Source organism: Eriocheir sinensis, chromosome 21 (genome assembly GCF_024679095.1).
Source record: "Eriocheir sinensis breed Jianghai 21 chromosome 21, ASM2467909v1, whole genome shotgun sequence".
NCBI lineage: Eukaryota > Metazoa > Arthropoda > Malacostraca > Decapoda > Varunidae > Eriocheir > Eriocheir sinensis.
The window spans coordinates 18,886,052-18,910,074 of NC_066529.1; the positions used below are offsets into that span (position 1 = coordinate 18,886,052).

The 24,023-nt window shown below is 44.2% G+C and overlaps 1 protein-coding gene across 2 annotated transcripts in view; it reads right to left on the reverse strand.

The window, feature by feature from the left end:
• Positions 1 to 24,023, reverse strand: part of LOC127001805 (uncharacterized) — a 62,604-nt gene that overhangs the window by 22,218 nt on the left and 16,363 nt on the right. For both annotated transcript variants that reach the window (XM_050867012.1, XM_050867011.1), the window contains exon 2: positions 22,583 to 22,716. The gene's annotated coding sequence lies outside the window, so the exon portion shown is untranslated. The remainder of the gene's footprint in view (positions 1 to 22,582; positions 22,717 to 24,023) is intronic.

Here is a 24,023-nt window from a genome sequence, read left to right on the forward strand (position 1 = left end):
CGAGTCCAATCTATCTATCTATATCTCTGATGCCCTGTTCCCTCACAGGAACTTCCTTCCATGGGGTGGCCACGGCAGATGTGTCTCCATCTCTTCCTGTTCTGGCACTCCCACTCAGCACACTCAATCCTGCTACTTCCAACTCTCTCATTCCAATATTTGCTCACCCTGATCCATTTCCCAGGTTGTCTTCCCCTCACACCCCCTCCCAAACACTCTCTTCACAAATTCATTCTCCCCCATCTCATCACGTGTTCAAACTATCTCAGCGCACCACGCTGCACCCACTTGACCACTCCAAAATCCACTCCTTTCACTGTCACACCCATACCAAGCCTTTCATACAAGCTTCCATCACACTCTCCATCCCATCCTGAAACACCACATGCACCACATTTCCACTGCATGTGTTCTCGATTGCTGTGCTGCGTTTCCATGTCCACGTCTCTTATGCATACTTCCTTATTCCCCTCTTTATCTTCATGCTCACACTTCTTCCTTTTAAAACTCTCTCCAATGCACCTACTACCTGTCTTCCCTTCACTGCTCTTTCCCTCACCTGACCTTCCATACTTCCATGCTTATATAACACTGTCCCTAAAAAAATGTTTAAACTCAGTCACCTCCTCCCCCTGCCTTATCCTACACTTTGTTGTGCTCTCTGCTCTAACTCTGTGCGGCATTGCAAAATCAATGACCTGCTCTCTTGCCCTCTCTCTAGCATTCACTCTCAACTTTCTCCTCTTAGGACACTGTCAAACTCATCCACTATCCTCTGCAGCATCCCCTTCATCTCTGCCAACATTGCAAAATGCCTGCCACCAATGACTCCTCTGTACCTCTCACTTTTAGCCTTGGACCTAGCTCCCCCACTCTGGCTTTCCACTCCCTCATACAACTGTCCATGTGTAGTGCGGCGACTATGCCTGATGAACGAGCCTCCCATAACCCACTTAGCCAGTGGGGTACCTCTTTGACTGACTCAGTAAGGAGTGGCTCTCCCGTCACACTGGTCGTGGGTTCAATCCCAGGCAGCCGGCGAATACCCTGATCTTGATTAATTTCTTGTGTGTTGCGATACACGCAGAGGGCGTGTTGGAAAATAGAGGAAATAAAAAAATAAACGCCCAGGACATGACACATGTACACATTAAAAAGCCATGGTGACACCACACACCCCTGTCTTACACCCACACCAACACCAAAACTCACACTCAACTCACCATTCACTTGTACAGAGGCGCTTACATCCTTATAGAATGATCTGATTCCCTCCAGCAAATGCCCTCCCACACCATATATCCTTAGAACATTCCATAAACTCTTCCTGTCAACCCAGTCATATGCCTTCTCTAGGTCCATGAAAACACTAAACAGCTTCCTATCCTTCTCTAGGTATTTTTCAACTAACATTTTCAAAGCAAATATTTGGTCTACACAACCCCTCCCTCTCCTAAAACCCCCTTGTTCATCACCTACACTTTTCTCAAGTTATTTTCTTCGTCTTCTCATATAAAACCCTTCCATACACTTTTCCTGCCACAATGAGTAGACTTATTCCCCTGTAACCTCTGCTTCCTTTCCCTTTGTACAGCAGCACAACAATAGCCTGTCTCCAATCCTCTAGCACCTCACCATGTTCCCATGCTGGGTTACATATCCATAACATCCATTCCACAACTACACATCCTCCATACTTCAACATTTCTACTGTTATGCCGTCAGCTCCAGGGGCCTTTCCTAATTTTAACTTTTTCATTGCCTCCTCTATCTCACCTCTCTCCACCTTCCCCTGTGGATCTGGCTGCCTTACATTGATCTTTATTCCTACACCAGTCACTTCTGCTCTCCCTCCCAAACTCATCCATTACAGTTTCAAAGTGCTGCTTCCATATCTCCCTTATCTCCTCATTCCCTCTCACAAGCACCCCATCTCTCCTCTTCATGCTACAAATGTCACTCTTTCTCTTTTAACTTCTTTCCAGAAGTTTTTTGTTCTCCTGGTATTTTGGTATTTTCTGACCAAAATCCTCATCCACACTCTCTTTACATTCCCTAACCAGCCTCTTTACCAACATCTTGCTCTCCTTGTACTTTCTCTCCCATCTCTCTCTGTAATATTTTCTTGTACTTCCTTCTTTTCTCCTCAACTGCCTCTTTTATCTCATCCATCCACAATGCACTCTTTTGCTTTCCTTTTCCACACGACCTATATCCAACTACAGTACCCTCCCGAGTTTCACACCGTCTTAGTTTTGCAATCCTTGAGTTTCGCACTTAGTTCTAAATTCTTACCATCCTAACTTTCGCGCAAAATTACCCCGAGTTTCATGATGCTTTGACATGTACGGGTAATGTCTACCTACCGTCAGCGTCACGTGTGCTGCCTTAAAAGGCGGTATCACACTAGCCGTTTTCCTTCAACCTTTGGGGCTACGGGTAACTGCGGTTGCCCATATGTCCAACGGGGAGCGAGTTGTCGGTATGGATAGAAAACGGTGGTGGGTAGGAGCAACAACGCGGCTGTATGTAAACAAACAGACGACGGCTCGGCAGTGAGTGAGGAGCAGTGGAAGATGGCCCACCAAGAGACTTGTGAAGTGGACTGCAGAGCTGCTTTGTTTACTATTTAATTGACTAGATAAGAGAACACCCCGTGCTGTGGGGCCAGTTCAAAACCCTTTTTCTCCAGTCTATGAAAATTGTAGAAGGACTCACGGTGTAGCGTCGAGTCTCATACCCTTGTTTTATCCATCCAATCCTGATCTGCGCATGTGCGGGCTTTGTTTACAAACGCACAGGGGTGGATGAATTTCACAATGGTACCGTGTCTATTGTCAACTGCTTGTCATACAAGGGGTGCAGGTTACCTCATTTATCACATTTACCGACATACAAGGGGTGTAGCGCAGGTTATCTCATTTATCACATTAGCCGACATACAAGGGGTGCAGGAACAAACTTTCATATTTCAAGCATTTTTCAAATTCAAAACATATTATCATTTACTTTTATAAAAATAAAAATAAACTTGGGTGGGACAATGTCGGTATATGTGATAAAGGAGATATATAACCTGCACCCCTTGTATGACAAGCAGTCAACAACAGTCACGGTACCGAGCTGATGGCTATAGTGAGCTCTACAACATATTTTACATCACAGTCTATTGTGCCGTTAGGCTTCCTCACTGGTGAGTCCTGATGGTCGCCCCAGCCCGTTGTGGCGCAGGTGAGTGTTTATAGCGGCGCCATCTTGCACTGGCTCATACTGCCCCCCGGAGCTCATCTTTAAGCCTCTTCATGGAGAGGCTATCTACAGTCCGGTTTGATAGTGGTCTTCAGGGCAGCATGTGGGTAGTCTTAGGCCACTCAGCGGTAACTGAAAAATCCCAGCTGTGTACCGTCCAGGATTCGAACCGACGTCCCTCCTGGACCTCCCGAATGTGATGCCGGCACGCTACCACTCAGCCACCGCCTCCCCAACTTGACTATATATTGGTATCTTCGTTACCTTTGTAACCAAACTAGTGATAATCGTTACTTTTTTTCCCCCTCTCAGAAAAGAAATGTTGTCTCCTCCCTACTGCGCATACGTGGCCCGGGCGCCCGGTGTTGTATGAAAAAACTTCAGGGTATGAAATATCTTCGGTGAAGAGATTTCATACTTAGATCATCAACATTAAAACACTAGGTTATTTTTTTATGTTAGACTCAAAAATCACTATATCAAAGAGAAAAAATCATTTGACTATGCCAAAAAAATTATTATTCACTGCCTGAAATTTGTGATCCCGTTGTAAAGAATGCAAACAGAGACCAGCGGCTTGTGTTATTACGTGGCGGCGTGGCGCATGGCCTCTCAGCTGTCTCGAGTGACGGAGTGAGTGCCAGTGTTCTGGTTCCCAGTGCTTCTTTACTGAAGTGACTGTTAAAGTGTTAATGGTGATAAGTAAGAATAACTGAATAAGTAGTGATGGGCCAGTTTACGAGAGACCAGTGTTTGTAAACAAAAGTGCCAGCTTTTGATGGTGGGGATGCCAAATAAAACGACACCGGTTCAGGCGTTTCTAGTATTATCGTCCATATGTACATGTCAACGTGTGCTTTTCAGGTTTTGTAAGTTTTCTCAAATACAGATAAGGAAAATTTGAATTCATCTATGTTTTTTATTTGAAATATCAATATAGTATCGTTTTCGCTTATCAGACTTATCGCTAGCTAGTATCGGAATTGTGGATTTACATTGGGTATCGGTTATCGCCTATATTTGTGTCTCCAATTAACGATAATCGGTTATCACTGATAAGGTTTTCCATTATCAGTTATCGGGTATCAGGAATAAGGTTTTCTGTTATCGTGCCCTGCTATGCTGAAATTCATCCACCCTATGCATGTAAACAAAGCCCACACATATGCAAATCAGGATCATATGGACTAAAACAAGGATATGAGACTCAACGCCACACCGGTGTTGTGTTCCTGGCTGTCCTCCCATGAACTATGCATGCTTAGAAGTGAATGTAAACAAACAAAGACTTGTTGATAAACAGCTGTTCTAACACATCCCCTGACAGTGATTAAGATGTTAATGTTCGCATTAAAAGTTTTTAATTTTTGAAGGTATACTGAGCTAAATGGTGGTTTGGGAACTTATTTCATTGTCTGCTTCACATTTCCATCAAGGTAACGCTGCTTTTCGACGTCTTGTTATCTACAAATATACTTAAGGGGAAGAAAATGAAGATAAGGAGGAGGTTGAGGTAGAAAGAAAGGAAAGAAATATGTGGGGCAGATGCAGACAGAAACGAAGGATGGAGGAAGGAATGAGGTAAAGTTTTGTTATCTACGAATATACTTCAGGGGAAGAAAATGAAGATAAGGAGGAGATTGAGGCAGGAAGAAAGGAAAGAAATTTATTGTTACGCAGAGTGACGAAAGAGCTTTGTGAATGCATGCGGTAGTGCGGTGAACAACATGCAGTAGCTAGCGCGCCTCGTGATGTCATCAATGTTTTGTGAATGCACATGTTAAGATGGCTAATAACTTGCAGTTGCCACTGTGGAGCTTTGTGAACCGCACCTTGTTATTGAGGCATAAAACTACCCACTAAATGCTTTGTGAATCCGGCCCTGGGAGATGTTGGAGTTGCTGGTTGCCGGCATAAAGGCATAAAGGATAAAGGCCCAGTGTAACACCAGCTGCATGGACAACCGACAGCTCACTCCCAGTTGGGCATATGGGTGTTGCCTGTAGCCCCAACAATTGAAGGAAAACAGCCAGTGTAACAGTGCCTTAAGGCAGCGAGGCCTTTCATTGGGTGAGCACTGTTGATGACATCATCGGCCTCACAGCAAATCACAAGTGTGTTTTCAAAACTGTCAGCCAATCGTATGACAGCCACCTTCAGCTGTGGCTTCAAAACGACCTGTTCTCACTTCCAATTTTCTTTCTTTTTCAAAGGTACGTCTTTTGAGATAACAAGGGTGTAAAGTGGAAATAAAAAGTCAGCTTCTCCATGGGCTGGAACAAATACAGTACCATCCCGAGTTTTACGCTTGCTTCATTCCATAGGTATAGCGCTAAACTCGAGGATTGCGAAACTCGGGATAATGAAAACACAAAAAAGCGCTTATTTGTTCCGGCCCGTGGAAAAACTGATTTTTTTTTTCCCCCTTTACTCCCTTGTTATCTCAAAATACGTACCTTGGTAAAAGGAAGAAAATTTTCTTCCAACCGTTGGGGCTAAACAGGCCTGTATGCCCAACTGGGAGCGAGTTGTCGTTTGTCTGTAAGCTGGTGTCACACTGGGCCTTTTTCTTCCCACCACGCTGACGGTAGGAGCACTCGACAACTCCAACCTTTCCGGGTGTGCATCACAGTTGGCCAAGGTAGATTGCCCGTATCCAGGTCCACAACATAAACAAAGCAGTCGCCCTGTATCGACATCTGCTAAAGAAAGGGCTGCCGCGGCTTATGCTGTTGTTACCCAATTTATAGACTTGTTGCTGCACTTAAATGGGAGGAAGAAAAGGTTGTGGGTGTAGCGTGCCTGTGGTTCCTCCGTGCCATAAGTTCTCATAGTCACCATTGCGTGTGCGTGGCCAACCCACCCATCTAGACTTCGCCCACATAAACACGTGGATTGAGTAACAACAAACACACACACACACACACACACACACACACCAGACTCATCAGGAACCATGGCAGATGTTTCTGACAAACAGAAATGGCTTTGCCATTTCCTAGTGTGTTAGAATTTACCGTATTTTGCAGCGTATAACGCGCACCAGCGTATAACGCACACCAAACTTTAAGACAACAATTTTGGAAAAAAAAAGTTCTTAAAATTCTCAGAAATATATATATGGGTTAAAGAACATTGACAATGTACAGTTTTCCAAAATTTATATATTTTTGGTGTAATCTGTACTGCTTGAATTGACAAGTGTCCTTGAGTAAAGCAATGAAAATGGCAGCTGGGCTGGTGTTGTGAGAAATACATCCCCATACATACTGATGATGCATAGCTTCTGAGATCATAATAAGCATATTATTCCCACCATCACTCGTAGGTTATGACAGACAACTAGGCAAGACACAATTCACACGGTTCTGGTGACACATGGCATGCAGCTGTTTGTTGTATGGGTGTGGTTGTGTGATTTTCATAGAGTGCAAATGGCGGCCGGGCTGGTGATGTGAGAAATATCTCCTCGTACATACTGATTATATACAGCTTCTGAGATCATAATTAGCATATTATTCTCACCATCACTTGTAGGTTATGACAGACAACTAGGCAAGACACAATTCACGCGGTTCTGGTGACACATGGCATGCAGTTGTTTGTTGTATGGGACCTATGGGTGTGGTTGTGTGGTTTTCAAACAAATCAAATGGCGGCTGGACTGGTATTGCGCGAAATAACTCCTCGTAAAAGACTCATGATGTTCAATTTCTGATATCATATCTACCCCATTATTCTCACTAATATTAATAGTTAATAATGCAAAAATGCCGCTATATTGGTCAACAACATCCACCAGTTGCTCATCCATAGATTTTCCGCGCTTTTCGGTGCTAGGCTGATATGATTTTCCACCAAATTTCGTGGAAAACCCACTGAATTGGCAATGCTGTGGGGTGAGAGATAGTGTTGGAACACTCTCATATGCGGGAAATTTGACTGGGACTGGAGCTCGCAGCGAGCGTTTAGCACCACCAGCAAGTTACACTAGTGCTCGCTGGTGAGTGTTTAGCAACGAAAGGGTTAAAGATGACTGCTCTCTTCTTGCCAAGAGTTAGGTTTGGTTCGTGTGAGCCACTCACCAATTGCGTCCTAACATGCTTAAAGATTATAGTGAAATTGTTTCTGCTTGTCAGAAACATCTGCCATGGTTCCTGATGAGTTTGGTGTGGGCATGTGTGTGTGTGTGTGTGTGTGTGTGTGTGTATGTGTGTTTGTTGTTACTCGATCCACATGTTTATGTTGGCAGAGTCAAGATGGGTGGATTGGCTGCACACGCACTGTGGTGACAATGAGAACTGGCACAGAGGAACCAAAGGCACACCGCCACGTGAGCACGATTATGGCTTCAAAGATGGGAGTGTTGTAACCCGTAATCCGGGTCACACAGGGGAGACGACACACTGTTTGTACTAGTGACACTTGACTTAAAATTCTGGTACTTTAGGAGTATTTAAAGGAGTTCATAAATGGGGTGATGAATTTCTTTATGTATTTTATTCTACCTTAATACTACTTAATATTACAGAGGGTAAAAATATTGTTTAAACCAGCGACTGGCTTACTAGACTCAATGAGTTTTCAGGTTTTCTTTCACTATTGGTTACTGACGTTAACACTGGTATAATATTGAGTAAAAACTCACACAATAAAGTATCATAGAAATATAATCCTAAGTAAAACTAAGATAATAGAACACAATAGATATGTTAGATACGCTTTCCTCTATGGTACCACATTACTCCATACTCACAGTAGCAACGATGAATGTTCTACCCATGTTGTCTAGGGAAGGACAACTGAGTGTCCAGCCACGAACAGAGTGCTGGTTAATCTGAGGTCAAGCCTGGAGAAAATGTTTTATATAGGCAGATATCGCGAGGGTGAGTCATACATCAAACTCACACCGAGCTCATACAATAATCTACCTAACCGACATGCTTAATTCACGGGTGACGCAGCTTTGTTTTCATAACATTTTGTTCTTGATCGTGTTTTAGGCGCGGTGATTGTGTTTTGGCTTAGAGATAAGCGGCGTTAATGGGCAATTACAATTGTGTATAGGTTGGTAAATGAACAGTGGGGACAATCATGTGTTGGAGTCCGTGTTGTGTTTTAGCGGTCGATACCGCTGTTGTCATCGGAAAATATTGCCGGTGAAGATGATGATGACACGAGTGGTGTCGCAGCCCTCGGGCACCATACCCCCGTTAAAATCACGCCACGTCGGCTGGCACAAAAAAGCGTTCCGCCCGGCGGACGACCATGGAGGGCCCAGACGGGATGGCGGGATCGTGGGGAGGAGTCCGTAGAGACGGGACCGAAGAGACAGAAGAAGAGGAGGAGCAGCCACCACCAAGGGAGGAAGGGGTCAAGGCGGGGACCGGAGACGGATTCCTGGAGCGCGTGAAGTGCTGGAGGAGGTCCAGCGGGGGCCAGAGAGTCTTGGCCAGGAGCGATGAGACCACGCCACGTCCGATGTGGAAGGGGCGCGATGAACCGTCAGCGGGCGTCACCGTCCATAGTAGCAGAGGCAGGGAGGCTGAAGGCCAGCCCATACCGAGGCTGAGGAGACCGCTGATGGTCTGCCTGTATTTGGAGACCGGGCTGTCCGGGCAGACCATGGTGACCATCTGGGAGTATAGCGAAGACCCAGCCCGCAGGAGACGGATGAAGACTGGGGAAGACTCTGAGGAGAGACTTAGAACACAGCGAGAGGGCGTCTGGGCGATCGAGAAAGAGAGCGATCTCGCGCTGGACAGAAGTCAGCAGACAGGGGCGACAGGGGGACATACATAGAGCAGGTGGTGTTTAGTACAGCGGTCCAAGGAGTCCAAGAGCATATAGTGAGTGCGGTCTTCAGAAACCGCAAGGTAGTGGAAAGCGTGTCGGTGTGCAGAAAATATGGTGCCATCAAGATGAAAAGGCAACGCGCCCATTTTAAACACATCGAACACGTCAGAGGATCCTTTCATGGGGATTTGTAAGTAGAAGTGAAGGGTTCCTGAGGAAAGCGCATCTTTAGAAATAACCCTAGAGACATCTCTATACAATGCTAAATATTCATGTGCTGCAGGGAAAAGTAAGCCTGGGTAATGGGTGACGCATTGCTGAGCACACGAAATAGTACATCATTTGGAAGGAGGAGAGGAAACCTGCGTTTGGGACAGCTGCTGAAGGCCAAGCTTGAGATTCAGAGTATCATGATTTAGGTCACTAAGTGCCAACTGAATGAGAAGGATAGTCTCCAAAATACGCATTTCCTTCAATTTGCAAAGTTTTTAGTGAGAACTGACGGATAATAGCTGAGGCCAAAGCCGAGGCGGACTCTAGACGTGAGATGGCAGAATGAATATGACGGAGGTCCCGAACTGTGGCGTTGAGGACTTCCTGATGGAGGTTAAGTTGACGTCTCTCTTCTGTGGACAGAGTGTAGAGCTGGGAGAGCTTCCGTGTATCACATCTATTTGGGCCTGAGTGGCCGAAAAGGAGGTTTGCACCGAGCCAAGGAAATCCACGGCTCCTCGCTTCTGGCGAGTCGAAACGGGCTTCCATCTCTACCACTCATAGCCGACAGAAAGCTGTTAAGATCTTTGAATAACTTCTCAAACTCAATGTGAAAAGAGTCTAGAGTGCCTGAGCAGACCAACAGTGGGGAACGATTGATTCATATGTTCAATCGACCATGAAACTTCCGCTGTTAGATTTGCCACGTTGATGAGAGGACGTTGGATGTCGTCCGTCTTGATGACGAGGGACAACATAGTACCGTCCTGTCAACAGCATCTTAAAGACTGGGGAGAAGACGAGGAATGGGTTGCTCGGGAGGATCAAGGAAGACAAGGAGGGCAACACCCAGGATCTGTAATTATAGGGGCATCAGTTCGTTGGTCGTTGGCGATACTCAAGAGGGCGTTCCATCACATTGGGGAGAGAAGGGGTACCGTATTGGATCGTAATGAGCGACTGACACAGGGCTCTGAAGGAGCTGAGGGAACCAATGAGGGGACCTCTGAAGCATCTGAGGAGACAGGAGCCGGTGAGGAGAGCTCGGAAGGAGCTGGAAAGGACAATGGCAGCGGCTCCTCGGGGAATAAGTCATGGGGAGTGGGTCCACTTCTACTACTTGATCAGGGAGAGGGTATGCACGCCTGACATTAGGAGAGTCATGGAAGCCAAGAGAGTCCTCGTGAACGACCTGAACATTATTTGTGTGAACTGTCTTGATCTTACCACCTCTAACATGACGCAGTCGTAAGACTACAGGGCTTATTTTTCTAGCACCCTAAAGGTCCATTGAACAAGGGCTGGAGCTTGGTTCGCCCTTTGTACAAACATGCCTTAAGTAGACCCGATCTCCTACTACCACCTGTTTGGGTTTGGATTTCCTAAACATTCTTTCTGACTCCTGCCATCCTATATCTATATTGGTCTGACATAGTTTATAGGTCATGACACTAGAAGTAAATGCTTTATAGCTGTCAACATCATAACAAGGTTGGAGTTTATTCTCAAGCACTTCAAAAGGAACATTTGGGTCCCGAGAGAAAAGCAAGAAAAATGGTGAATCTTTCAGAACACGATGGTAGGCAGTGTTGTAGGCGTGTGTTGCAACCGGAAGCATTTGGTCCCAGATACCGCGATTGTCCTCGCACAAAGTTCTCAAGATATTTATTAAGGTGCCATTAGGCCTTTCTATCACACCGCTTGCAGACGGGTGATAAGGAGTTGTCCTTAGATGATCAATCTGCAACAACTGAGTCAACTCGTAAGAGAGTGTTGACGAACTCCTTTCCTTGATCCGTGACTAGAATCGGCGGGATGCTGTGTACACAGACTACGTTCTTGTAGAACGCAGCTGCCACTTCCTTGGCTGCCTTGCGAAGGGGGTTGCTACCAAGAAGCGTGACAGGACGTCTATCACTGTCAGTACATACCTATAGCCTCGTCTGAAACAGACAAAGGTCCGACAATATCCATATGGACTCTGTCAAACGGTTGGCCAACCTCTGGATACCTCATAAGTGGAGCTGGCGGGGATCCCTCTTCTTAAACCGACAACAGACAGGACAAGATCTGACATATTGCTCCACGTCCGCCTTCATTCCCGGCCAGTACGCAAACTTGCGACAGCCAGCGTAACCTTAGTGCCTCCATGCCCTGCAGGTAGCATGGAATGCGCCAAAACTAACGCGTTAGGAATGTAGCTTGGTGGAACGACAACCAGGCATTTCTGCGAGTTGCACTCATCGCAAACATCGCTGTTGAGAATGCCGTTCTCTACACACACTTCACTAAGAGGCAGTTTTTTGAAGTGCCTCTTAGCTGCATTTAACGTTACATTGCTCCTCTCTGCAACCTTTCTCTCATCTCTCCGGTCATAATGCGTTACCACGGTGGTTTGTTCAAAAGCATGCTTCAATTCTCTCAGTTCAGGATCGCGATCCTGGTGCTCCATGAGTCCAGCAAGACTCAATGGAGAAACTTATCCTGTTTGTCATGTCCCTCCGGAGAGGCGACAGACATGTCCTGTCCACGTAAGGGTGACAGACATAATTCGAGCATCAATTCGCCTTCTATCACGTCACTCTCTTGATTCCTAATCCTTGACAAAAATCTGCTACCATGTTGCTGGAGCCTGGGAGATAATCAATACTAAAGTCAAATTCTCCTAGAAGTGTCTGCCAGCGTGCAATCCTGCTGCTAGGTACTGTGCTTTTAACAGCCAAGTCAGTGGTCTATGGTCCGACAGGATGTGTATCCTATAACCCAAGATAAGGGGGTCGGTTAGTACTGAGGCCATAGATGACTGCTAAAGCTTCTCTCTCTACCGCTGAGTAGTTACGTTCTGCTCCATTCAGGGTTCTACTAAAATATGCTATGGGACGTAAACTACCATTTTCATCCTTTTGTTGCAACACACCACCTATTGCCTTATCTGACGCATCTGTGGTGAGATTGAAGGGCTTCGAAAACCGAAAGGCTAAAACAATGTCAGTCGTTAGACTGTTCTTTAGTGTGCTAAATGCATGCAATGCCTCTTCATTCCACTCCAGATGTGTCTTATCATTCTTGGTTACTTTCCTCCCTTTGAGTAAATTATTAAGTGGGGATGCTATCTTGGCAAAGTCTTTAATGAATTTCCTATAAAAGTTAACCAATCCCAGGAAACCTTGAAGTTCTTTGACTGTTTTCGGAGGAGTGAGTTGTTGCACCGCCTGTACCTTTGAGGGCTGAGGCTTCAAGCCAGAAGCACTAACAATGTGACCCAGATAATCTACTTGCTCTTTGAAAAAGGAACACTTATCTAGTCTTAAGGACAGGTGAGCCTTCTGCAGTCTGTCCAAGACGGCATGGAGGTTCTTTAGGTGATGGTCCATGTCTTTCCCTTGTACTATCAAATCATCAAGGTATACATGTACAATTCTTCCTGTCAGACCTATGAGAACTTGATTCATGATCCGTTGATAGGCTGCAGGTGCTGTTTTTAATCCAAAGGGGACTGTAGTGAATTCATAGAGGCCATAAGGTGTCGTGAAGGCTGTCAAGTGTTTAGATTCCTCTGCCAATGGGACTTGGTGGTAGCCCTGGCGCAAATCAAGGGAGGTGAATACTTTACTTTCCCCTAACTGTTGCAAAATGAGGTTAATGTTAGGGAGTGGATGTTTGTCATCAATCAATTCATCGTTCAGAGCGCGGAAGTCGAGACAAAGTCTGACTCCACCATCCTTTTAGCAACAGGGACTAGAGGTGCGCTGTAGGGTGAGCTAGGGGCGTATAATACCCTGGGCCTCAAGGTCCTTGAGCTGAATCTCTATTTCTTTATGATATTTTACTGGTATTGGGTATGGCTTTTTATATATAGGCTTGTCATTTTTAGCCTTAAAGTGTGAACATAATAGGGGTAATAGTGAGTGGCTCGTTTTTAGAGCAAACACATCAGGATACTTATGGTTAAGCCCTTCAGACAGCAATTTTCCTGTTGTGAGGGTAAAATAGCTCGTCTATCAGCTTATCGAGTACCATCTGCTTACTTGACTGGGTGACAGGCGGCTTTGTAGCTGTTTTGTGACAGCCGCTACACATTCATTAGTCGATGATTGATAGTATTCTGAGTGACAAGAATAAATGTGTCCCATCACTTCACCTGTTGGCATCTCAATAGTTTCTTCAGTTGGGTTAGCATAGGGAATGATGAATTTACCTTTGGTTTGTTTGACGTTAGGAGTTAAGGTAACTAACCCGGGAAATAAAAATGAAGAAGGGATATCATTGGACCTTGGGAGAAATAAGGCTTGCTGGGCTCTGCCAATCTCTGCCTCCAGAGTGACATACCCTGCCGTGCCTGGTAGCAAGGACGCCACGTTAATAGCGTATGCTTTCACTGGTACTTCCTCCATCTCGTCTAAAGTAGGTTTATGATCTTCTGGACGGGCTCATATCGTCCGCAGCCAGGAATGTACTTCCACTGGGTAGCCCCCACCATTACACTAAACTGCCCAGGTGTGTCCAGCGGTGCAGCTACCACAATTTGTCTCCACATAAATTCTAGGCCCAACAAACCTGCTGTTGGTAACACTATACCTTGTGATATTACTACAAACTTTTCTTTAATTTCTCCGTGCCCAAAGTCTACTACTACTGGCTATTCCTTTATTAGGGATTGAGTCCGATCTACCCCTTGTATGGAGAGAGGTTCTGTAACTATCATCTTCCGCCTACCTTCCTAAATAAATCTTCTTCTATTAGGGACGCTCCTGCTCCTGTGTCTAGCATTGCGTAAACCATCTCCTTTTGTGCATTAGCGCCACGCACAATCTCAACGTGAGGGTTGGTAGGGCCGTGGACTGCCGCAGCTACTCTGGGGTCGTTTTTTTTTGTTCTTCTCGTGGTCAGGGTTAACCCAGGAGCTACGGGGTGAGGGACTGTACTCCGGGCGCCAGGCAGCGAGACAGGCTGACGCCTGTTTCGAGTGGGCTGGTACTGAGGGTACCGAGCCGTTGGTGGGTGGTAGGCACCCCTATACTGCCTTCCATATGTGCAATCGCGAGCCATGTGTCCTACATACCCACAAGCATAACATGTAGGTGGCGGGGGCGTTCCCATATGGGCGTGTAGGTGGCGTCGCGTCCTCCCCTTTGGGGTATCGGGTAACGTGACTGGCCTGGAGGGCGTGGAGGACGGGCTTGTGAGACATGTTTGGGTCCGGATGCCTGGGTGGAACAGACGTTCAGCACTTTTATTTCTTTGGCGATATCGGCATCGGATAGCCGACTCTGGATAAGCTTTAATATACTCATACCCTTTCTTTAATACCTTCTGTGGGTCCCCTTTTCTTCCTCCGTTAGGATGAGTAAGAGGGCCGGAGGAAAGCCTCTCTGAGCCAGAAGCGGTTATCTCATTTAGCAAACTGGCATTGTCAGGCTTGAGAGCGATCAACTCGACCCTCAATGTCTCCAGGCGGATGAGGAAGGTGCGGATGTTTTCTCCTGTCCGCCGTTTTGCCTCTCCCAATTCTTTCTGGAGGACCGAAAAGGTCCGTACTGTGGGAAACACACGTAGGAAGTCTTCCTTTACTTTTCCCAATCCTGTCCACATCTAGTGATACAACCGAGGAGATGATCGCGCTGCTCCCAGGGCATATTGTTAGGCTAACTCAATCTGTCCGGTAGTGTCCCAATTTGCCTGTGTCCGGCTGTCCATATCCTCTATCCATTTCTTTGCTATCTTATGGCAGGGGAGGTTTGGTGCTTTGCTACTTTTTCTTCTCCACCACAAAAATATAAGAGTCCCTGCACTCTACTAAAATCATTCAAGGTATGACAAGATCATCATGGGCAAGGGTGATCGATTTTCCATCTTCTTTTTGGGGGAGGGTTCTTGCCTCGTCTGGCATTTTTAACTCTAAAGTCTTATTCCGTAATTCCAAGAATAACTGTCTTCTCCCTCGCTTTCGGATGTGGACATACACCAGTACAATACCAATATAAACCAATATAAATCGCAAGTTTCACCACAAGTTTCATCACATGTTTCACCACATGTTTCACCACATGTTTCACCACCCCACACCTGACACCAATGTTGTAACCCGTAATCCGGGTCACACAGGGGAGACGACACACTGTTTGTACTAGTGACACTTGACTTAAAATTCTGGTACTTTAGGAGTATTTAAAGGAGTTCATAAATGGGGTGATGAAACGGTGTCGCCTTTCTTTATGTATTTTATTCTACCTTAATACTACTTAATATTACAGAGGGTAAAAATATTGTTTAAACCAGCGACTGGCTTACTAGACTCAATGAGTTTTCAGGTTTTCTTTCACTATTGGTTACTGACGTTAACACTGGTATAATATTGAGTAAAAACTCACACAATAAAGTATCATAGAAATATAATCCTAAGTAAAACTAAGATAATAGAACACAATAGATATGTTAGATACGCTTTCCTCTATGGTACCACATTACTCCATACTCACAGTAGCAACGATGAATGTTCTACCCATGTTGTCTAGGGAAGGACAACTGAGTGTCCAGCCACGAACAGAGTGCTGGTTAATCTGAGGTCAAGCCTGGAGAAAATGCTTCTTATATAGGCAGATATCGCGAGCGTCAGGCGTGTGAGTCATACATCAAACTCACACCGAGCTCATACAATAATCTACCTAACCGACATGCTTAATTCACGCAGCTTTGTTTTCATAACATTTTGTTCTTGATCGTGTTTTAGGTGATTGTGTTTTGGCTTAGAGATAAGCGGGTGCGTTAATGGGCAATTACAATTGTGTATAGGTTGGTAAATGAACAGTGGGGACAATCATGTGTTGGAGTCCGTGTTGTGTTTTAGCGGTCGATACCGCTGTTGTCATCGGAAAATATTGCCGGTGAAGATGATGATGACACGAGTGGTGTCGCAGCCCTCGGGGCACCACAGGAGGACAGGAGTGTTTACCAAAACCTCATCAGAGAACTGTGTTGTGAAGACCAGTGTTGTGTTCCTGAGCCAATAAACAGCCTTCATGCAGTGATTCATGGGTAAATTTACAGGAAATAATATCTTGATAAAAAAAAAAAAAAAAAAAGAATAAAAAAAAATAAAAAAATAAAAAGGCTTGATGTGCATATGCAGGCCCATAATTTTGGCAGATTATTTTTTTATTTTTTTTGGGGGGGGGGCTAGAGGGCATCATAGGTTCATGAAATGGGGGGAGTTAGCAAGCGAAGTGAGCATAGCCATGCTGTCTGGGAATGGGTGAGAATAGGTCTGTTTATCAATAAGTCTTTGTTTGATTACATTAACTTCTGAGCATGCATAGTTTGCAGGAGGACAGCCAGGAACACAACACCAGTCCTTCTAAAATTTTTAAAGACTGGAGAAAAAAAAAGGTTTTTGGACAGTGGTCCCACAGCATGGGGTGTTTTCTTATCTTGTCAATTACAGAGTAAACAATGCAGCTCTGCCAGTCCACATAAACATGAGTCTTGGTGGGCCATCTTCCACTGCTCCTCACTCCTCAGCCACTGCCGTCGTCTATTTGTTTACATACAGCCGTGTGGTTGCTCGTACCCACAACCGTTTTCCATCTGTACGGAAAACTGACAACTCGCTCCCAGTTAGACATACGGGCAACTGCGGTTGCCCGTAGCCCCAATGGTTGGAGGAAAATAGCCAGTGTAACACCGCCTTTTAAGGCAGCACATGTGATGCCGATGGTAGGTAGACATGACCCGTACATGTCAAAGGAGTGCGAAACTTGGGACGATAATGCGTGAATGTCGGGATGGTAAGAGTTTAGGACTAAGCGCGAAACTCGAGGATTGCAAAACTCGGGAGAGTACTGTAGGCACTTTTTCAGTGTTTTTAATACCCTGAGTTTTGCGATCCTCAAGTTTAGCGCTATACGTTCAGAACAAAGCAAGCGCAATACTCGGGAGAGTACTGTATTTTCTCAGTTACCCTGACCACTGGACTCAAAAACACCTCATAAACCTCATTCACTTCTGCACTGTGTTCCATTCCTATTCTTGCTTTTATAAGTATTTCCTCCACTTTCCTCCTATACATCTCCTTGTGGCCACTGGAGCACAATTTCTCATTTGCTAGTTCCCTCCTTCCCTTTTCCCTCTTTCCACTCCCTCTGAAATCCCATTTCTCTTTCATCCTAATTTTGGCTACTACCGTAAAGTGATCAGATCCATCAAACATTCCTCTCACAACTTTAGCATCTACTACATCCTGTCACAATCTCATTGTAGTATTATTATAGTTGTTGGCAACACTGATTACCACTACCGTTTTCGTTTTGGTAACACTACACTCACTGTTTACACTGTTGTGGTAGGTCCTAGCTATTACACTATTTCTTACTGTTAATGTGCTAGTATTTCTTTATGTTGTTTTGTTTATTGTTATGATTTTCTAATGTTAATGTTTTGTAGCATGATTGTTATGTTATGTGCTTGTGTTCATGTATGCATGAATGTTGTTAGTTATTGTTGTCTGTCTTTCTGTTACAGATGTGGTAGTTTGGTAATGTGTTGAATAAAGCTTGGAATCTGTCACCAAGTGTTTACTTTCATTACAATCTATTCAACACATTACCCATTATGGCCAAGCTGCTGAAGCCGTCCAGACTGGACACAGATCCCAGCTCACCCACTGCAGCCAAAGAGTGGAAGCACTGGTATAAAACATTCACTAACTTCATAGAAGAAAGTGGAGATGCTGCACCAAACAAGTTTAGGGCGTTAGTGAATTGTGTGTCCCCAAGTGTGTATGAACTCATTGAGGACTGTGGAACTTTTGAGAGTGCAATCACCAAACTGGAGAGTGCTTATGTCAAGTTGCCGAATGAAGTTTTTGCCAGGCATGTTTTGGCGACACGACAGCAGTCAGGGGAATCCCTTGACGAATTTCTGAGGGAGCTACATAAGCTAAGCAAGGATTGCAACTTCCAGGCAGTCACAGCTGAGCAATATCGGCAGGAGCTAGTACGTGATGCGTTTATCAATGGTATTGCCTCAGCATTTATTCGTCAGCGCCTTTTAGAAAATAAGTCACTGAACCTGGAGGCTGCATACAGTCAAGCCTGTACATTGGATCTTGCCCAGCGTAGTGCCGACGCCAGATACATCTGCACCAATTCCTCATACTGCTGCTTTAGTTCCGGAGCAGCAGGCACAGCCCAGTGGTGACCAGCAGCAGCAGCCAACAAAAGAGGAAGCAGAAAGAAGTTCACCTGGAGATTCAGCTGTTGCTGCTGCTTACCTATCTAAGAGGAAATGCTATTTTTGTGGTAATGCACTCCACAGAACAGGTAGAGTGAGTTGTCCTGCACGCACTGATACATGTAACAAATGTGGTAAAACAGGTCATTTTGCTAAAGTCTGTAAATCAAAGGCTTCAGGTAGTACTACTGCTGCATTGTATAACCCCACTTTGCTTACAATAGCTGCCACTTATCCGAAGAATCTTTCACATGCAGCAACAAACATCACTGTAAATGGCCACTCATTGAAGGCACTAATTGATTCTTGTAGCTCAGATAATTTTATACGTGAGGAAGTAGCACAGAAACTAAATTTGACAATAGTTCCTGTAGGTGCAGCAGTCTCAATGGCTTCAAAATCTTTAAATGCTAGTTCCCCTGGGTTTGTTACAGCAGACTTAGTGCATCTTGATCAAAGATATCCTTGTATCCAGCTAGGGGTCCTGAAGGATTTATGTTGTGATGTTATCTTAGGTTATGACTTTCAAAAGCAACACCGGAGCGTAACTTTTCAATATGGAGGGAATAAACCAAGTTTAAAGATATCTGGTGCCAAACCTGTCTGTGTATTAGCAACAGCTGATATCGATGAACCGTCATTGTTTCCGAACTTGCCTCGACAGTGTAAACCCGTTGCAGTCAAATCAAGACGCTATAGCCAAGATGACCAGCTGTTTGTAAAAGACCAGATATCACATTTACTATCTGAAGGTATCATTGAGCCAAGTATATCCCCTTGAGAGCACAGGTTGTAGTAGTCAAAGACCCACTTGCCAGGCACAAAAAGAGACTTTGCATTGATTATTCCCAGACCATTAACCAATACACAGAACTAGATGCATACCCCCTCCCAAAGATAGAGGATATGGTGCATGACCTTGCAAAATATAAGGTTTACTCCACATTTGACTTGAAGAGTGCATATCACCAAATCAGCATTAAAGACAGTGAGAGAAAGTACACTGCTTTTGAGGGTGCAGAGAGATTGTTTCAGTTTTGTAGGATTCCATTTGGTGTCACGAATGGTGTAGCTGCATTCCAAAGAGCTATGGACAAACTAGTTGAAGATGAGAACCTCAAAGATACTTTTCCATATCTAGATAACATTACTGTAGGTGGATCAACTCAGGCTGAACATGATGAAAACGTTCAAAACTTCTTGGAGGTGGTTCAGAAACGGAAGCTTACCCTCAATGAATCGAAATCGGTTGTGTCTGTTCCTACTATCAATGTTCTAGGGTATTGTGTCGGTAATAATGTGATAAGGCCTGACCCTGACAGATTACGTCCTCTTCAAGAATTACCGCCTCCCACAAACATGGGGTCTCTACGAAGAGCTCAAGGGTTGTTTGCATATTATGCCAAATGGATCCCTGGTTTTTCTGATATGATTCATCCCTTAGTGAACACAAAAACTTTTCCACTGAGTGAGCCAGCACTAGCTGCTTTTAACTCCTTAAAAAAACAACTTATGGATGTTTCACTACGGTCTGTGGATGAGAGCCTTCCCTTTGTTGTGGAGTGTGATGGCTCGGAAGTTGCTGTCTCGGCAGTCTTAAACCAGGGTGGCCGGTAGCTTTCATGTCGAGAACGCCCAGGGTAGTGAGTTACATTATCCAGCAGTGGAAAAGGAGGCTACAGCTATTATCGAAGCTGTTCGCAAGTGGAGCCATTTCTTAGACGACATTTTACTCTGATTACTGATCAGCGATCTGTGATGTTTATGTTAGACAGCAGGAAGAGAACTAAAATAAAGAATAACAAGATACAAGAGTGGAGGTTGGAGCTGGCGTCGTACAGCTATACCATACAGTATCGCCCTGGGAAACAGAATATTGCACCGGACACCCTGACTCGTGCCCATTGTTGTTCTATTTCTGTAATGTCAAATCTCGCTGACATCCATGAGAACCTCTGCCATCCTGGGGTCACTCGCCTTTTGCACTTTGTGCGATCCAAAACCTCCCCTTTTCAACATATGACGTGAAAAGAGTGTGTTATTCTTGTAAAATATGTGCACAACAAAAGCCACAATTCCATCGTCCAGGAAAAGGTGTCCTCATAAAGGCCACCCAGCCAATGGAACGTCTTAGTATTGATTTCAAGGGGCCTCTGCCCTCTACCACGAACAATAAGTACATTCTTACGGTTATTGACGAGTATTCACATTTCCCCTTTGTGTTTCCCTGTCCAAACATGCATTCAAAAACAGTGATCAAATGTCTTGAATCTATATTTAGTCTTTGTGGAATGCCTAGTTTTATTCATTCAGATCAAGGTCCTTCTTTCATGTCCCAGGAACTGAAAACATACCTTTCTCAGAAAGGGGTTGCAACAAGCAGAACAACATCTTATCATCCAATGGGGAACAGCCAGGTTGAGAGATACAACGGTATTATTTGGAAATCTATTTGTTTAATACTTGAAACTCGAGACTTGAAGACTCAACACTGGGAGATAGTACTTCCTGAGGTTTTGCATTCAAGTTAGGTCGCTCTTATGTACAGCAACCAATGAGACCCCTCATGAATGTTTCTTTAGGTTTCGGCGACGCTCTGGTCTTGGAAATACATTACCATCATGGCTTTTGACTCCTGGACCCATACTATTGCGACGACATGTTAGGTCTAGCAAGCATGAACCGTTAACTGATCAGGTTCAACTCACGAATGCAAACCCATTGTATGCAAATGTCAAATTTCCAGACGGAAGAGAATCAACTGTGTCTACTCGAGACTTAGCTCCAAGTCCCAAGGGTGCGACGATTCCTGTGCACCAGGTTGAATCGTTAAGAGAGATGGAGTCCCCAAACACACCTGGAGTGCAGGATACACAAACTCTTGTTGCACCTGAATTGCAGGACGCACAAACTCATGATAGTTCGCAGACTCATGATAGCCATGATTCTCATGTGCCCATTGAGCCCACTGAGCTAAGAAGATCCACTCGTGTGTCAAGGCCTCCTGATCGCTACGGATGGGATTAAATCGTTTGTTTTGTTTAACGTTGAATTTTTCTAGGAGGGGAGAATGTAGTATTATTAGTTGTTGGCAACACTGATTACCACTACTGTTTTCGTTTTGGTAACACTACACTCACTGTTTACACTGTTGTGGTAGGTCCTAGCTATTACACTATTTCTTACTGTTAATGTGCTAGTATTTCTTTATGTTGTTTTGTTTATTGTTATGATTTTCTAATGTTAATGTTTTGTAGCATGATTGTTATGTTATGTGCTTGTGTTCATGTATGCATGAATGTTGTTAGTTATTGTTGTCTGTCTTTCTGTTACAGATGTGGTAGTTTGGTAATGTGTTGAATAAAGCTTGGAATCTGTCACCAAGTGTTTACTTTCATTACACTCATATCTACAGCTATATAATCTATCACACTCCTCGTGTCTCTGCTTGCCCTTGTATACCTATGGATTAGCTTGTGCTGGAGTATAATCTGGGGTATAATCAACATGTCTTTCTTTGGCCTTAATTTCAGCGTTAAACTTAATGAACAAGTTGATCAAGACCTCTCTAAAGAAGGTGACGTCAGTCAGGACCTCCTTCATTCCACAGGTGGAACTAAAACACTTTCACTTTCCATAATAATAAGTGATATGGTGCGCTTCTGTTGCTGACAGTGACACACTGTAACAGGACAATATTATTACTTTACCAAACTCAGAACTGCAGATTTACACAATAATGATTACCTGCAGCAGCATTAACCAATCCCATCTTGTCACACTTACTCCTACTCAACCAATAACATGCCTGACTAACTATAGGAGACAAGGCTATAACAAAAAGGAACAACATGTATGAATTTTGTTAGATGATTTAAGAGTTAGTGAAACTAGCTAATTGGTAAGAACAGTTTCCACAGTCAGTGGAGATGCTAATCCACTAACAAAAAAGTTAGCTTCACCAATTAGCTGTTAATGGATTGCATGCAGTGCCTACTGAGAATAGCTCTACTGTGTTAACACAAATAACATAATTGTTGTTATAGATGGCACCATATACATAAATACAAAAAGACTAAATACAGTGTTTCCTTACTTATGGGACGAGGAACCGCTGTACGCATCAGATAACCCTTGGTACCGAAGTATATATGATCAAAATGATCATCACAGACGACTTGGTCAGCTTTTAAGAAGTTTACATTCAGGTTTTCAAGCCACTGCAAACGTCTGAAAAAAAGAAAATAATAATAATTTGAAAAGGTGCAAGAATTATTTGAAAGCACAGCATTGGGAGGACATTACTTTTACATATTTCCTTTTCAAATAAATTGCTATTAATAGTTATAACATCAAATTATTAAAAAAAAATATTAGCAAATATAAGGTAATAATATTACCCTCCATGATACAATGAAAACTATCCTGGGCCTGAAAGTGCTGTGAAGTGTGTGGGGGGTTTGTCCAGCTTCTTTCCCGTGAATGCAAGCGAGGCATTGCTTTGTCCTTGCCCCATCACTTTTCAACACTGGTATGAACTGAGTACTAGGCAGAGTTGTGGACCAGAGTCATCGTGGACTAGGGATGTACCGATGTATCGGTATTGGTATCGGTGGTGTCGGCACATTTTAACAGTATCGGTATCGGTATCGGCTGATTTTCTGCCGATACTACCGATACTTGAATTAGTTTTGTACATCGTATGTCACTCTTAAATAATTTTGTTCAATAGAAGTTGGATTTTCTAAATTGTTGAAAAAATATTAGAAAAGTATAATTATTTAGTATCATGATACTACATAGTTTGGAATTTCCAGCGATTTAATTTTCATCACCTTAAACGATAATATTCATATTACTTTGAATAAAAGGTATATAATACTTAGTATACAGTATAGCCTTTGGTACCGCGGACGCGTACAATACAGGTTCAGCACTAGTAGCTTCGGCGCGGGATTGGTGGAGACCCTCCACTCGCCTCATTGCTTGGTGAGGGAAATGAGTCGAATGACGTCACGAGAGGAGCCAGCCTGTCAAGGTCAGGCAGGATCAGCTGACTCTTGTTGCTGTTGTGCCTCCAGTCTAAACCCAAACAAGGCACTGTCACCTTTTGTTCTAGTATAGGCGGGGAGGGTCAGGGGCCCAGGAGGCACACCTTCACAATAAGACAGCATGCACATGAACAATTATAATGTACTGCCATGATTCTGTCCCTTATACGTGATGCTAATCTTTCCGCTAAAGCAAGTAAGTCACCTCTGAATTACTCTGTGCCGGCTGCTTGGTGGACGGGATTTACATTACCGAGTGTTCAGGGGGAAGGTTGTCAGTGGTGCATGGCAAGATGCATGTTATATGTGTGTATAGGCATGATTCACTTCACAGAGCACTCTCTCTCTCTCTCTCTCTCTCTCTCTCTCTCTCTCTCTCTCCTGCATGCTGTCCTGTTATGGCAATAATGATGATTTTACATAGATGTAGAGACCATATACATAGACCCTTTGCAGTGACATAGCTAACATTCTCTCCTGTATACT